The following is a 16,163-nucleotide window of genomic DNA, read 5'->3' as shown; positions in this document are numbered from 1 at the left end:
GAAACCAAAACCCTTAATTTTGAAAGAAAGAAAAAACTAAAAATCAAAGAAAAATTTGGATATTTCAATCTATGCCCATGGAAGGAAAACTTTATCTATTATTAGAAAACTGGTAAAAGCATATTGTTTATAACAATTAGAAAAGCTCCAGCTTCCTTAACTACACAAATTTGATAGCAAAAATCCCCAAAATGTGAAACGAAACCACTAGTTTTGAAGGGAAAAGAAATCGAAGCTTAAAAAAATCAAAGAAAACAAATTGGAGATTTCACCATGAAGAAAAATAAATAAGCTAAAAATCATATAATTAAACTATTAGAAAGGCTCCCAGCTTCCTTAACTACAGAGAATCCCGTAGGAAAATCCCCACATTTTGCAAAAGGAAACCATAGTTTGTGAGGGGGGCCTACATTGACCTGCAAGAAGAAGAGGAGGAACTAATTGGCAAAGCCAAACGTCCGATTGCAATCGAATGAAAAAAAAATTAGCGGTTAAAAAAACTGATTTGACTGAAAACAAAAATCACATGAAATAAGAATACTGTTTCCCGTAAGTCGTAACAGACAAATAAAAACCAATAGTAGTTTCCAGTTGTTTGTTAACCGAGGAAATGACGAGGAAAAATAAAGGTTTAGAGAGAGAAAATAGGGAAGGAGGAGGAAAAAATATATGAGATTTAATATTTTGTTTTATTTTTTATTTTTATTTTTTAATAAAAGACATCGGGCATGAAGGGTAAGGGTGTTCATTCGGTTAAAACGGTGATCGACTGAACCGAATTATCATTATCTGAATTAATCAATTTTTTTCTTTAACCGTTAATCGAAATGAATTTTTTTTAAAAATATTAACCGAACCGAATAAATTTTGGTTAGTTCGGTTAATTTTTAAATTAACCGATTTTTTTTAATTTTTTTAATTTATATAAAAATTGAATTTTTTTAATTAAAAAAATAATTTACAATTAATTTAAATAATATAATTATAAAGTAAAAATTTTATATGGATTTTTTAATTAATTAATATTGATTTAGTTTTAAAAGTTATTGGATCTTAAATTATTAATTAAGTTTTAAATGGTTTGGGCTAAGCCCATATGTTATATATAATATATTTAATATTTAAAATTTAATTTCGATTAATTCGGTTAATTAACCGATTTCGAACCGAATTAACTGTTAATCGAATTCTAAAAAATTTATTAATCGTTTTTTGACCGAACTAATTCGGTGACCGACCGAATTAATCAAACTAATTCAATTAAAACCGAAAAATGAACACCCTAATGAAGGGTTAACTGGACTTTGAAGCTAACTGTTGAAATACGTTTTATTTATTTTTTTCCCTTTTTTTTTATAGTTATTGCTAACTTTTTTCCAAAATATTATTTTTACACATAATGAGATGTTATATAGGTAAAATCAGAGACTTTTAAATTTTAATATAGATTATTTTACAATGAATTAATGTAATATATAATTTAAATTAGTTTATTAATAAATTAGATTACAATGAGTTAATGTAATATATAATTTACATTAATAATTAAAATATTTATATTTATATTTACATTTAAGATTTTGTCTGTTTTTAGAGGATGTTATTAGGTCAAATTTTATATAAATTTAAAATATAAAACAACAATAACAACAATAAAACCTTATTTTCATATGTAATGGGGTAAGAGGGAGGTAGTGTCGTAGGTTGCCCCCAACACCAGGTTGAGAGCATCTTCCGTGGAAGACTTCCGGAAGTCAAGGAAATTAAAAATAAAAATAAAGATAAAATACAATGCATGTATAAATAAATACATAGTTGAACAGTCTTCATATGCGTGTCTGTAATGGGAAATAATCCATGTGTAATAATATCTGCATATAGACAGAAATGTAAGTCCTGACTAAATTTAAAATGAGGAAACATGAAGGGAAGGAATACACAGTAATCAGCGATAGCAAGCTACTAGAAGGAATAAAGTCAAATGGGTTACCACCTAAACTAAGACAACACTACTCCGCTACTCTAGTTCTGGGCCTTCATAGATTCCAATAACAGAAACCTATAGAAGTAGAAGTCGCGGAAATTACTACAGAGGCATTAAAAAGAAGACAAATATGCTACACCCATGGCTGTGACCCACACTACTCGGCTACCCTGATCTTAAGTCTCCATACTTTCCTGTAAGAGGTCATGTCCTCGGTAAGTGCTAAATCCTTCAAATCAGATCTCAAGTAGTCTACCCACTTCCTCCTTGGTCGTCATCTCCTTCTGAAACCTTCGACTGTAATCGACTCTACCCTCCGGACCGCATCCGACGGTTGTCGCCTAAGGACATGCCCAAACCACCGTAGTCTTCCATCCCTCAATTTTTCGGATACATGCACCACCCCCAAGGACATCCTAATTACAGAGTTTGATGTCATGTCCCACAGAGTCTTACCACATGTCCAACGAATCATTCTCATTTCTGCGGCCTCCATCCTCCTTACGTGATCCTTCTTGGTTGCCCAACATTCTGATCCATATATCAACGTTGGTCTTATTGTCATTCTATACAATTTTCCCTTAAGTTTTAGAGGCACCTTCTTGTCACACAAAACTCCAGTAGCAGCCCTCCCACTTTAGTCATATTAAAAAGTATAAATTAAATACACAATTTACACATATTAAAATAATTAATAATTAAATTAAATTTTAAAAATGAAACAATTATTATTTAAAACTAAAATTTTAAATTTAAAGAACATATGAAAAAAGTGCCCAAATGAAAATGTTTTAAAAATACAGTGTTAAAATTAGCCCTCAACGTTTACTAAAATGATCATTTTGCTCCCTATTCTATTTTTCTGAGTATTTTAGCACCTAACATTTCATTTTAAGGTAAAATGGCATCTAACATTGGACATAATAATTATTTTGTCCCTTATTCTTTTTTGGGACATTTTAGCCCTCAATATTTCATTTTAGGTTAAAAAAACTCATATTTTAGAGTGTTAATTGTATGTTAATTAATAATTTAATGATTTCATCTAGAGAGAGAGAGCTTTTTGCTTTAAAGTGAAATGCTGGAGGTTAAAATATTCAAAAAAAAAAAGAAAAAGTATCAAAATGATCATTTTGATAAACGTTAGTGATTATTTTTGACATTATGTATTTTAAAAACATCATGAATGGTCTTTATAGACATCACAAAAGACGAAAAGTGTTATCTCGTGTGATGTTTTAGAAACGTTACTATCACTAAGAATCTAGTCTTCTTTAGCTACCTTTCTTTTGCAAAAGGTGTTGCCGAAAACATGCTTACCGTCACTAAAAAGATCAATGAAAGTCTTAAAAACGTCACGAGAATTACATCACGAAAAAACAGATTTATTGTAGTGATAAATATAATTAACGAAAGAAAATTCATCGTTGAACCCAACAAACGGTAATAATTTTAGTTTTAAACAAGATTAGTATATATTTCTAGTTTTTTTCTTTCTTTTTTACTTTTATCCGGATCAATTTATTTATTTTTATTGATTTTTGATCAATTCTACTAGGGTAATACCAATTCTTATAACCTAGACCCATGCAACGTGGTCGTCCAAGCAGAAGCAGTAAACACTACACAAGCAAGTATCTTTGCATCCAATCGTCTCGTACAAGACTATAGCCATATTGAGGGGAAATACATGTCCAATATCACTTGAGCTCATCGGCACCATCCTGCGAGTTGTCGACCTAGATAGCTGCGGCAAACTCCAAAAGAAGCATCATCGAGCTTAAACCTTGCTCACAATTAACATTGTGAGCGAACACAATACCATTATTATGTTTTCTAAAAATAATTTTAATTATTATAAATATATATTATATTTCATTTTTCACATAGTACTACAATATATTATACATATTAATTGTTTTTCTTATAAGTTTTAAAGAGGAAAAGCTAAAATACTTACTTTGGATCACATATTCGCGTGGAATATATTTTGGACTAAAAATGTTAAATGGTTATTATTTGAATATAAAATATAAAATACAAATTTATTAACTTAAAACCTTAAATCTTAAATTTTAAATCTTTAACCTTAAAGCATTAAACTTTAAAACCTAACTTATATACTCACTCACAGGGTCGTGGCTAGGTTGTCGGGGTTCTGTGCAAATTCTTATAAAGGGGCCTCTATTTTCTAGATATATTCGATTTCGAGACCCCTATTTGTATGCTTCTTAATGGCAACAACTGATACATATACTCGATTTTGGAGCCTTTATTTTTATGCTTCTTAATGGCAACAACTGATAGATATACTCGATTTCGAGGCCCGTATTTTTTGAGGCCCTGTGCGGTCGCTCACCCTGCACACCCTCAGCCACGCCCTTGCTCACCTAAACTCTTAAATTTTAAAAAGAACACATAAAATAAATATATATTAATACAAATATCCTTTTTAATCAATGTTATTATAACGTGCATTAACATTGAAGATAAAAATTAGTTACGTTAAAAAAATTGCATGGTTTGATATGGATTAATGATAATGTCCCAGTTGAAGCCGAAGAGGGCGACAGAAGGCACCAACCAATTTTTCTTTTTCTTTTATCCACAGAGAAAACCTTAAATTCGAAGCCATGTAACACCAAGTTTAAGCTTCCTTAATATATATGGGTTAATACAAAAATAAGTGACTAAACTTTATCTTGAAAAACATTTTAACGTCTAGAGAAATTTTCGCTGAAAATATTTTTTTTTGTTTAAAAAAACAAACAAACAAACAAGCAACTTGTGCCCCTTCTCCCTTCCCCCATTCCCATTCCTTCCTTCCATTGTCGCCGATCGATCAACCGTGACCGTCATCGCCACATTCATCAACACCGGCGTCGAGCCCCAAGCAAACCTCCCTTGATCTTTCGTTGTAAACTTCCACCGTTTTTCATGGGGAAGTGTTCAAAGATTCGTCAAGTTTTAAGTCACTGTTGTTGTTTTTCGTTAATTCTAGTCGATATAGGCGTCCATAAGCCACACTGCACCACCATTCAAACCACCGTATAATTCCGATCAAAACCCAAGTGGTTGGCGACAATGATGGCCGGAGATTATCGAGGACGGTTAGTAATGAAGGTTAAAATGATATATTTTAATTTTTTTAGAGTTTTTTTATAATTTCATAAAAAATTTGGGGTTTTTTATAAATAAATTAAAAAAAATTAATTTCTTTTTTAAAAATAATATTTTTTATTAAAAAATTATATATATATATATATAACGGTAGACACGTAATTAAGAAAAAGTTAGATACCTATTTTTAACAAAAATTTCTTTAAGCACTAAAACTTTTTTCAAGACAAAATTTAGGTACTTATTTTTATATTAAGCATATATATATATTTTGAGCTTTTAATATTGTCAAGAGTAATAGAATTTGAATGATCTCAATAATAAAAGAGAAAGATATTATGTTTAGAGATCTTGGATTTGAATAGTTATGTTTGTAAAAAATATATACATTATCAATAAATCAATAAAATTCTAAACAAATACTATATTATAATCATTTTAGACTATTTAAAAAATATTATTGAATAATTAATATTAAAAAATCTATTTAAATCTAAATTTGAATGGAAAAGAATTAAGTTTAAAGTTAAACATAATTTTATTATCTTAAATGAAATTCGATATTATCATTATATTGATTTTGAGAAAGTACATCTATTTGTATCTTGGTACAATATTCCACTGTTTTTGTCACTAAAAAATAAGAAAAATATGTTACACCTAGTATTTGAAAATGAATCAGTAGTTACATCTTTGTCCTGTTTCCCCCTCGTTCTTTTTTTCCTTTCGGTTCTTTTTTGTATTGATCAATATTTAAATAATATTAAAAAAATGAATTGCAGTACCTTTCCTTGGTAGTTATGACTTAAGCTGTAAATCAAATCCGAAGTTCGTACTGATATAGCCCCCAATGAGTCCCAACTACAAAAAGGCAGTATTAGAAAAAGAGTACCCTTTTAGTTGGTTAGCGGCGCACCAGCATCAACTTGGTTCGAAAAAGATGGGGCAACTTACTGTGATCCGCACTGCTTTTCGGCGGCTTCCGGTCGGAGAGGCTTACAGAAGAAGAAAAAAAAACTTCGTTAAACAGTTACTGATCATCTGTAGTCGACTCTGAACCATCCTGTGGCTTGTTGCCATCTATGAAATATGTCAAATAAAGTGGCAGTCAGGTTATTTACGTGTATGTAAAAAGAATGACCTCCAGTATATTCAGAGCAAAAAGAATGCAACGGTACCAAATAGTGACATCAATGACGCCCTCTCTGGTTGGTTGCCCTTCTTCAACTCAGCTACAAAGAAAACAAATGTCATTATCAGATACGAATGTATGATTTAATGTTAAGGTGTGAACTTTTAAAATTTTGAAAGGAGACGTACTTATAAAATTTTAAAAGAACGAAAATAGATTATTAATAAAAATACATAGAAAAAATTTAAACTATATGATAATTAAAAATTTTAAGGGGACGACTGCCCAACCATCCCTCCTCGGTCCATCCCTGGTCGTGTTAATTTACAAAGTCAAAATACTAACTCCTGGATATTAGACATGGTTATGCTAAGTACATATCAATATCGGACACTTACACGCGAGTCTTGAAATATGGTATCTAAGGTCTAATATCATAAGGAGCTTTAGCATCTTGAAATATGGTTAGACATGAACACTTGCACATGATTCTAAAACCAATACCATGCATGACTATGTACATAATTCGATAATTAAAGCAGAGAAAGAAGAATACTCATCCCAGGCACTTGACTATCATTGACAATTTCAAAATTTTTGTATGTGTATCCCACAAAGTTGAGGTCCTTTGAAGAAAGCATCTGCAAAGTAGACGGACGATCAATCAAAAATGATTTTGTATATCCTGAATTGTCGTGACATGTTAGGATTAGAGAGCTCAATATCATGAAAATGCATTTTCATGAAGACTCCTGAAATTATAATGAAATACATTTCAGGATAGACGAGTCAGATGCTATGGCTGCTTCACATCAAATTAAAAGAAAATCTTAGTCCCGGAAAATGATAGAGAGAAAAGAAAGCAATAACTTTATCATTAGCTAACAGCAGACTGAAATCCAATGGATAGATGACTCAGATGCTAATACAACATAGACTTGAAACTTACTTTCCTCCATGGGCCAGATTTTGATGATGGTTTTAGATCTGGAATATCAGACTGCATGACGAAAAATAAGCAAACATCATGAATGACATTAAACTTGCAACACAAACAGCAATATGGATACAAAATTTAAGGGATATCATTACCTCATCGAACTTTTCAAAATTCCGAGTATCTAACTCATCATTAACCTCGGGAATAAATGCAGCATCCATTTGATATATCCTATCCCAGTCTATACCTTCAAATCATGGATGAGCCTAGAAAATTAAAATGAAGCAAGATAATCTCCTTCAGTCGGCAAATTTGCTTGGATAGTGCATTGAAAAAATGATTTTTTTCATAAGGGGTGATGTAAAATTTATTTGTTCAAATAGGGTGAATGTTATAATGTTTGGAGAAGACATCTCAATCATCTGGCGTCTTCGGCGGAAGACGCAGGGAAGACACGGCATCTTCCTGTGTGTTTTGTCTAGGGAAGACGTCGGATCTTCCATGCATCTTCATGAAGACCCGAGTGTTCCAAGCATCTTTTCCGTTTCACTGTAGATATAACCCTACTTGAAAAAAAAATCCGACGATCTCTACTTGTGAATTTTTTTTTCCACTTCCCTACTTTGAGTGATTTTGCCCCTTCAGTCGGAAGCAAGTTTTAAGAAACAGATTCGAGAATCAAGAATAGTTAGGATACATAAAACAACACCTTGATTTCACCTGCTCCATTTGACCCTAGTCTTTGATTGACATTACACGAGTTTGCTTATCAGATCTTTTGCCTCTGGAGACAACTGGGCTTCTTCAGGAAACTTCAAATGATTTTTCCAGTTTACTATCTGTGGACGGAATAAAAAAATGTGACATTATTAGACAAATGAAACTTGTTTAAATCCTTCTGTTTCTTAAATTCATTCATTTTTATCAAAATTGATGGCTGTTATGTAGCTGAAAAATAATTATACATGAAGCTGTCTTTCCCTAATAAAAACTCATAAAACAAGAAACAAAACCATGGAAAGACACAAATGCTTTTAATACTGGATTATGAAATTTTCTTTTCACGTTCCAGCCTCAGCATAACCAGGAACAAAAAATTGTTCCTCAAATGACAGTAGCAGAAAGTAAGAACAGAGAAAACACGAGCCAGATCCAGACTAAGAAACATATCAAAAAAGGAAAAAGCACATAACATTAATTAGCGATATTTCTCAAGTTACCTTTCTACAAGTTGTCATCGGATCATCTGAATAAAAAAGGTGGATATCCCACAAGCATTTCAAACATAATGGCACCAAGTGACCACCTGTGCAACATACTTTTCATCAGTCACAACAATCTATAATATTGTTGGAGCAAGAAATTAGGGCATTGTAGGCATAATCGGTAGACAACATCACTTTATTTTACTGTGTTAGGGACAGATGGAAGTTAACCTTTCAGAAAGGAGTCATCATTCTAGACTGAAACTAAACATAATCAATTCCGTTTCTACAATAAACAGTTATGATTTAAAAAGCAGCGTCAAACAAACCCAAAAGGATATTGGCATGTGAAACAAAATGGAATTTTGTTTTGAAATGAATAATTACTAACGAATCACATTCCATTCCATAACCCTTCTTCAAGAGGACTTCTGGAGCAATATAGTCGGGAGTTCCAACTGTAGAATAAGCCTGCAAAATACAAGTATTTGACCCCAAAAATATGAATCATCTAACAGGCACTGCTGATTTCTTCAGTTGCTCTTGCTGTGTTCGTTTTGAAGCTCCTGAGCGTTCTTCAGTTTCTGAAATCTCCTTAACACTGCTTCCTACAGAAAAATCCTGTTCCTGGTGTGTACTGCAATCCAAAGGTTACAAAGTCCAAAATCCGACAATCTCAAGTGTCCATATCTATCCAGAAACAAGTTGTCAGGTTTGATATCCCTGCAGCATTTAGGCTCCAAAGGTTAACCTTTCATCTGAGAAATCACCTTGACGATTCGCCTTATCTATACACTAACTAACCTATGAATATAATTGTGCTTATGGATAGACTCGATAGCCAAAACTGTTTCTGCAACATAGAATCTAGCCTCATCATCGGTCAATATATCCTTTCTCATAAGTAACGTCATCACATCTCCACCAGGTAGATATTCCATCATGAGATAAAGGAAATCATCATCTTGGAAAGAAAGTAGAGTTTGACAATGCAATTACTGTCAACTTCAACGAGAAGGTTTCTTTCAGGTTTCACATGCTCAACCTAAAATAAGATTGAAACCACCCGAATGAATAGTATACATAACCACGAACCCACCATTTGGCCAGAATATATAAAATACCTGGCCTCTTCGAAGCATTTCTGATTTTTTAAGCTTCTTCATAGCATATACTTGGCCTGATGTCTTTTCCCTACAAATTCTAACCTGCGCCATATAATAATAATAGTAATAAGCAATCAAAAGGTTAGTTTTAATTGGATAACAAGGAAATTGAGTAGTCTGCAGCATTAGTTCTTCACGCGCAAGGACAAAACAGAATCCAATGAAGTTGACAATACATAGAAGTATACCTCTCCAAACGCACCCTTGCCAATTATAGTTAATAATTCAAAGTCTTCAACACCCATTTTATGCCTCTTATGGCGCATGTACTCAGTTTCCTTTTTCTCCAAGAACTTCAGTAAGTTGTTTTGATCTTCCTCGGAGACATCAGCATCCGCCAACTTATTTTCCAGGACCATTAGTCTGTTAATTAAAAAATTGAGATAATATACTAAATTGGAAAAAGAATTTTGAAATAAAATGTCCAATGTCATAATATCATTATAATATCCGCTCGAAATTATTATCTTCCCTGGAACCTGCTCGGCCTGCTTATAATTTTTAGTAATATTTTATTTCTTTGGGTGAAAATTGAATCAATTAATTTAAATACCATAAGAAATCCGAGATAAAATTATTACATCAATTACAAAAGATAGTGAAATATAACGAGAAAAATATTTCTATACCCGCAAAGATCGTAATCGTGATAAATGTAACTACAGCGACAGTTTAAATCTCTTGTCTCTACTAATAACAATTATTTTTACTCAAATGTCGATTAAATTTCTAGTCTCTAGTAATAACAACAATTTACTTCCAAATTATACAAGAAAACGGAAGATACTTTAGGCAAAATTAAGCATGAGATTAGGAAGCCGTAAACGCTCTTTCCTGTCTTGAAGATTCTTCATTTGCTCATTGTAATGATTCTCAATGTACTGCTTGGCAGCGGCGACTTTTTGTTTGGTGATATTGGAGAGAGCTGTTGCGGAAGACGGTTATCGGATAGAGCAAAATCGTAACTGATAATTTGAGAAAATAAAAATGAAGATAAAAGAGACACAAAATTTACGTGGAAAACCCCTAAAAATTTAGGGTAAAAACCACAACAACGGTAAAAGAATTTCACTATGAGAAAATAAGAATTACAATCTCTCTCGATCTATTTAAGGAGAAAACAATGATAATTCTCTCTTGATAAAAAGGAGAAAACAACTCTCAAGAAACTCTCTAAATTCTCTAGTATTTGGAATAAAGCTAGAATGCTTTGGGATGGTTTTGAAGCTAAATGAGCTAGGGTATTTATAGTTGAAACTTAAGGACTAATCTTGTAAATACCCTAAAGTCCAATGGTTAAATTTTATGATTTTACCACTTCAAAATTCAACATTTTCAAGCTGCCTAACATAATCAATTTAGCAAACCCATTTGTATTTGTATAGCCGCCATGATATTTTGACTTTCAACAATCTCACACTTGAAGATTTGATTAGAACAATCATATCTTCACACCATTCTTTCTACCTTGTACCATCATGTTGCTTACGTCTCTGACATGCCACAAGAGGATCGACACCAGGTAAATTTATCAGTGTTGATTGTCTTTGTCATGAAATCTGCTATGTTGTCTTTGGTATGGATTTTATGCATATCTACTGTCCCTTCTTTCACCTTTTCACGAATGAAATGGTACTGAACTCGTATGTGTTTTGTCCTTGAATGAAATGATGGATTCCTTGCTAGATGCAAGGCGCTTTGACTATCACAAAACAGAGAGACATACTCTTGACTGTGCCCAAGCTCCTCCAATAACATCTTCAACCAAGTTGCCTCTTTATTGGCTTGTGTAGCTGCTACATATTCTGCCTCTGTTGTGGATGTAGCCACAACTGACTGCAATTTTGAAACCCAGCTTACAGCTCCACCAGCAACTTTGAACACATATCATGTAGTAGATATGCTTTTATCCAAATCCCCTGCATAGTCAGAATCTACATACCCATTGATTAGTAAGTTTGATCCTCTGTAACATAATGCAACATTTGAGGTCCCTTTGATGTATCTCAGGATCCTCTTTACTGTATTCCAATGCTCTTTTCCTGGATTCGCCATGTACCGACTAACCACTCCCACTGCTTGTGCAATGTCTGATCTTGTGCATATCACAGCGAATATTAAACTTCCCACTGCTGATGCATATGGTACTCGAGACATCTCCATCATCTCTTTTTCACTGCTAGGACTCATATTGGAGGATAATTTAAAGTTAATAGGAAGAGAGGTAGAAATTGGCTTACAATCTTGCATGCTGAATCGTGACAAGATCTTCTTCAAGTAATTCTTTTGTGAAAGCCAAATCTTCCTATTACTTCTGTCTCGGTGAATTTGCATCCCTAGAATCTTGTTTGCTGATCCCAAGTCCTTCATTTCAAATTCCCTAGCCAGTTGTGCCTTCAATTCTTCAATATGATCTTTGTTGGGTCCTGCAACCAACATGTCATCCACATACAACAGCAATATAACAAAATCGTTATCACCAGACCTCTTGAAATAAGCACAAGGGTCTGCATTAAGTCTGTTATATCCAAGACACATAATGAAGGAATCAAATCTCTTATACCAACACCTTGGCGCCTGCTTTAGACCGTAGAGAGATTTGTTCAACCTGCAAACCAAGTTCTTCTTTTCTTCTTCTTCTTCAAAACCTTCAGGCTGGAGCATGTAAATATCTTCTTCAAGATTTCCATGAAGAAAAGTTGTTTTAACATCTAGCTGCTCTAGATGTAAGTTCAATGTAGCACACATTGCCAAAACTACTCGAACTGTTGTTAGTCGAACCACAGGAGAAAATATTTCATTGAAATCAATACCTTCTTTTTGAGCATATCCTTTGACCACCAGTCTTGCACGATACCTCTCAACTTGATCGTCACCATTTCGCTTGATTTTGAAGACCCATTTGTTACCAATTGGCTTCCTTCCTTGTGGTAGTGGCACAAGGTCCCATGTATTATTTTTATGAAGGACTTCAATTTCTTCTTGCATCGCCATCATCCACAGTGAAACATCTGAGTTTTTTATTGCCTCCTGGTATGTTGATGGTTCATCGTCCTCTATTAAAAGGCAGTATGCAATATTACCTTCTATAACATAATCTGAGTGTCAATTGGGACGTCTTCTCACACGATCTGATTGACGAGTTGTTGGTGCTTCAGAACTCTCTGGTTCTTGTTCATCATGTGCTGGTTCTACTTCAGAAGAATCTCCTTGTTCAAACTCCTTTTCCACATTTATCTGTGTAGTCTCTGACTTTTCAGTGCTATCATCGTCTTCTTTTCTTTGTAGTTTATCCTCTACAAATATAGCATCCCTGCTGATGATCACTTTGCGGGCAGTGGGATCCCACAAGCGATACCCTTGACTCCATCAACATACCCCAAGAATTTGCATTTCCTGGATTTTGGATCCAGCTTTGAGATTTCTTGGGAGTTGTACATCACGTACACAATACTTCCAAATATATGGAGGTTTGAATAATCAGCTGGTTTACCAGTCCACATCTCCATTGGTGTCTTCAGCTCTATTGCAGTTGATGGAGCTCGATTCACCAAATAACATGCGGTATTGACTGCTTCTACCCAGAATGATTTTTCTAGGCCTGCATCCCTCAACATTGCTCTTGTTCTTTCTAACAAGGTTCTGTTCATCCGCTCTGCCACTCCATTTTATTGAGGAGTGTTTGCCACTGTGAACTGCCTTTTGATGCATTCTTTCCTGCAAAAGTCATCAAATTCTTCGCTTGTGTATTCTCCTCCATTATATGTTCTGAAACACTTGATCTTATTTCCAGAATCAAGTTCCACCCGCGCTTTGAAGATTTTGAAAGTTGAAAACAAATCTGACTTCTTCTTAATAGGATACACCCAACATCTCCTAGAGATGTAACTGGTGCTTACCATACGTCAGAATGAACCAATTCTAGAACATTTAGCCTCTAGAATTTGACGTGTTGAATTTCAACTGGTGCTGCTTACTTGTTATGCAATGCTCACACAAAGTAAGTGATACATTTGTTAAGCCTGGAAGTAGCTTTTGCTCCACAAGAACTTTCATTCCTTGTTCTGACGTGTGTCCAAGTTTCTGATGCCATAGCATTGCAGAATCTGAACTACATGAGGCAACAGAGGCTTCTGCTTCTAGCAAAGTCTCTCCCTTTAGCATGTACAAGTTTGCTGTTATCTTTTCACCTTTCAGCACCACAAGCGCTCCACGGAACACCTTCATGATTCCTTTCCGTGTCTCAATCTTGCTTGCATTATTATCCAACAATCCGTAGGATAATAAATTTTTCTTCAGGCCCTTCACGTGCCGTACATCTCGAATAACTTTGATTGTTCCATCATACATCTCCAATTTGATGGTTCCCACGCCAACGATCTCTAAGGCATGATCATTGCAACAATACACAGATCCTCCTGAGACAGGTTCATAATGATGGAACCATTTTCTTCTTGAGGTCATGTGATATGTTGCTCCCGAATCAATAAGCCATATATCTGCATATCTTTTTCTACCTTCCACGGTGGTTGACGCTTCACAACATAGAACATCACCATCATCTGAAGTGTTTACGGTATTGCCTTGTGGATTGGAGTTTTTATTTAGACTCCAACAATCCTTCTTCAAATGACCCTTCTTTCCACAGTTGTAACACTTTAAATTCTTCTTGCTCATCGACTTCGATCTACCATATTTGTGACTGCTGCTTTGGCCACGTTCTGTTGGTCTCCCTCTCATCGTTGTCATCGTTGTCAATGCTTCTGCTTGTTGCAGATTTACTTGTCTATCTTCCTTGTTCTTGCGTCGATTTTCTTCTTGTAGAACAGCAGTTGCAACGTCATCGAAGACTAGACTGGTGACATTACTATTTGTCAAGTTGATGATGAGTTGATCATACGAATCTGGTAGACTTTGAAGTAGAAGTTCAACACGTTCTTGTTCTCCTATTTTACAGCTTAAGGATGTAAGCTGAGAAAATAAAGTGTTCAGTGTATTTAAGTGCTCCGTCACTGAAGTAGATTTTGGTATACGGAGAGTGTACAATTTCCTCTTAAGGAAAATTTTATTGTGCAACGATGTGGCCTCGTACAATTTGGTGAGATGGTCACATATCTCCTTAGCTGTCTTCTTCTCCTCGATGCTTGACAATACTTCATCTGCTAATGCTAGATGAAAGTTTGCTATAGCATTCCCGTCCATCTCGTTCCATTTGATGTCATCTGCGAAATCCACTGGCATTTCATTGATAGCTGCTAGACACTCGTCTTTCCTTATGATGACATTCATCTTCAATTTCCACAATGAGAAATTTCTCCCATTGAATTTTTCAATATCAAATTTCGTTGTCATAGCTTCTTTTACGGATAGCTCCCACTATTTCACTATCGTGAATAGTTCTCTGGAACCTTCAAAGAATGAGTAATAACTTCTTATTTTCTTATGTTAGAGGATCCACCTTTTGGTGGTAACCACAAAGACAATAAACAGATATTACACACTCTAATCTAGCTCTGATACCAATTGTTGCGGAAGACGGCTATCGGTTAGAGTAAAATCGCAACTGATAATTTGAGAAAATAAAAATGAAGATAAAAGAGACACAAAATTTACGTGGAAAACTCCTAAAAATTTAGGATAAAAAACACGGGCAACGATAGAATAATTTCACTATGAGAAAATATGAATTACAACCTCTCTCGATCTACCAAGGAGAAAACAATGATAATTATCTCTTGATAAAAAGGAGAAAACAACTCTCAAGAAACTCTCTAAATTCTCTAGTATTTGGAAGAAAGCTAGAATGCTTTGGGATGGTTTTGAAGCTAAATGAGCTAGGGTATTTATAGTTGAAACTTAAAGACTAATCTTGTAAATACTCTAAAGTCCAATGGCTAAATTTTGTGATTTTACCACTTCAAAATTCAACATTTTCAAGCTGCCTAACATAATCAATTTAGCAGCCCCATTTGTATTTGTATAGCCGCCCATGATATTTTGACTTTCAACAAGAGCTTCTTCGTCCAAATTCGCATCCTGATTCCCTTCTCCTCCTCCACCGCCGCCTCCACTACCGGACGATGTTTGATTCTTCTTAGACGAAGACCTATTCTTATCCCTCGACTGTAACTTCAAAAGCCAACTCCTCGACGTATTTTCCTTTTCCCTTTCCTTTTCCATTTATCAAAAATAAGTTTTCACACCTCAATCAAATTCTCCCCACAGTCAGCATTTCAATACTAAATAAGTAATTAACAAAAAAAAAATTAAGGGAAAAATAAAAAAAATATATGAACTTTTTGAAACGACGAGAAAATGGAAAAGTAAAGCCAGCAAAAAAACAATTTATGCTACCGCGTGGTTTGCGTTAGACAATACGATCCGCGAAAAGCTCGCCCGGCATTTTCGAATTGCTTCTTCTTGTTTTTCCTTCCAAATATTTATGTTTTCTAAACAAAAATATTGGAAATGAGAGGAAAGAAAGTGAGAGAAACCGTAAGGTTTTTGGCGCGCGTAATGATCTCCATTTTCAATTGTTGAATTCGCGCACGTTTCATTTTATATTCGTTTTCCCCCTTAATTTTTTGAAGAAAAAAAAATTATTGCATATCACGAG

The 16,163-nt window shown here is 34.2% G+C and overlaps 1 pseudogene; it reads right to left on the bottom strand.

Moving 5' to 3' along the window:
• Positions 1–6,769: 6,769 nt before the first annotated feature.
• On the bottom strand, positions 6,770–15,873 carry LOC120153571 (annotated as a pseudogene).
• Positions 15,874–16,163: the final 290 nt, after the last annotated feature.

The sequence above is a fragment of the Hibiscus syriacus genome, unplaced genomic scaffold (genome assembly GCF_006381635.1).
Source record: "Hibiscus syriacus cultivar Baekdansim isolate YM2019G1 unplaced genomic scaffold, ASM638163v2 tig00111101_pilon, whole genome shotgun sequence".
NCBI classification, from domain to species: Eukaryota; Viridiplantae; Streptophyta; class Magnoliopsida; order Malvales; family Malvaceae; genus Hibiscus; species Hibiscus syriacus.
This window is presented reverse-complemented; position numbering and strand designations above follow the sequence as displayed.